This window comes from Saimiri boliviensis, chromosome 18, assembly GCF_048565385.1.
Source record: "Saimiri boliviensis isolate mSaiBol1 chromosome 18, mSaiBol1.pri, whole genome shotgun sequence".
Taxonomy (NCBI): Eukaryota; Metazoa; Chordata; class Mammalia; order Primates; family Cebidae; genus Saimiri; species Saimiri boliviensis.
Genome location: NC_133466.1, coordinates 7,939,108 through 7,941,063, shown reverse-complemented (window position 1 = coordinate 7,941,063; position 1,956 = coordinate 7,939,108).

Sequence of the window (1,956 nt, the reverse complement as noted above, 5' to 3'; positions counted from 1 at the left end):
TAAAAGCAGGAACCAGTTGCCGGTAGGGGGTCACTCGGTCTAGCAGCAACGCATAGTTTTAGGCCCAAAATGATATTGTGGTTGATATTAGAAACTGATCATTCATCTTTCAGTTCCTATATTTCCAGATAGCTCGACTGCCTCCAGTAGGAAACTGTGTTTGGGATCAAACTCACCATATAGTGAGACTCACGCCTTTTGGGGGTCTCACACGGGAATGTTCCCCACAGACTGCCACAAGCTAGAAGTACCTATGGAACAATGTCTCAAATAGGTGAACATGTGTAGGCTTTACGTCTGGTAACCATGGTTACCATGGGCACAGGGAGAAAAGCCTCATACAGAAGAGTGAGCAGTAAATAAGGGTGGAACAACCTCCTCCCACTGTCTCTGGGGAGTCTGGCCAGGGGGCTGCTGGGACACAATGCAGGGATTGCGTCTCAACACTGTAAATGAAAGACACAGTTCCGAGCTTGCAGGCTTGGTGTTCCTTTGCTACTGCGGGCCTCTTGTATGGCTAACCAGTTGATCAGTGTCAAGAAATGCACACTATCTCCTCGGATCTCCCCATGGTCCCTGCTGCAGGAGAGAAGACCTCAGAACTGGGAGAAAGCTAGGCCCCTTCTCCCAGCATGAGGACCTCAAAGAACTGGTGTGGGTTAGCAGTTGTGGCAGCCTGCTGCCTTGGTTATGACATCTGGCCCTTGCTGAAATAGAGAGAGTTGAGCCCATTCCCAGGAGTTAGGATGCACAGGTGGGGAAGCTCCCAGAACTCCTTGCCTGGGAGGGAAGGCAGGTGCACAGAGCCTTGGCTTAGTCCTCGAGTCTTTCTGTGTCTGGCAGATCTCACCGAGGACCACACACAGGCCCCAGATGCTCCACCTGGGCCTTGATCTTGTGCTCAGCTCCACCCCGCTTTACAGCAGATGCCACCTGCTCCTGCTTTTATGATCTAGCTACCAATTTCCCATTTCCTTTCTGCCTGCAAGCTGTGGAAAATCTCTCAAAGGAGATACTAGACCTTTTGTTCTAGGAAAGAATTTATATATGCCGAAAATAAAATTCCTTTTACTCTGACAATAAAAGTCAACCTGGGCCACTGTCCCAGATTACCTTGAGTTCTTTTAGTTTTCAATTTTTTTCCGGTTCATTCAGGAAGCATTAATGAATGTCTCCTGAATACTGGGCATTGTGACACAGAATCAACAAGAAAAGTCCATGACTTCAGGCAGTTGAGATAGCTCACAATCTAGCCAGAGAATTGGAGATAAACCGACAATTTTAATCTAATATGAAAGAACTAGCTTACGTGTATGTTCAGGGTGATCTAGAAGCATAGAGGAAAATCTAATGCAATTAGAAAAGGCTTCTTGGAGGAGGTAGTCCCTGGGATTAGCCTGGAAGTATGAATAGTATTAACTAGTTCACGGTAGGGACAAGACATTTCAGGAAGAGGGAAAAGTAACAACAAAGAAACAAAGGCAAGAAATAGCAGGGTGTATATGTCTGTGCACATGTGTTTGTGTTTGTGCATTCATGGGTCATATAAGTGTTTGTGACTGCAGGTATATTTATGTTTGTGTACATGTGCCTATGTGGGCATGTGATTGGATGTGTTCATGTGTACAAACGTGTATTTGTGTGTGCATGTCTCTATGTGTGGGTGTGTGGATGTTATTTGGTTTGGATGTGTGTCCCCTCCAAATCTTAGGTGGAAATGTGATCCTCAGTGTTGGACGTACTGGACCATGAGGGAGGATCCCGTATGAATGGCTTAGTGCAGGGGCTGGGGACTGGTACAGTCTGTGGCCTGTTGCAAACCTGCCACACAGCAGGAAGTGAGTGGTGGGTGAGTGAACAGCAGATCAGCAGTGGCATTAGATTCTCATGGAAGCACGAACCCTATTATAAGGTTCACAACTATACACACAAGGGACCTAGGTTGCACATTTCTTA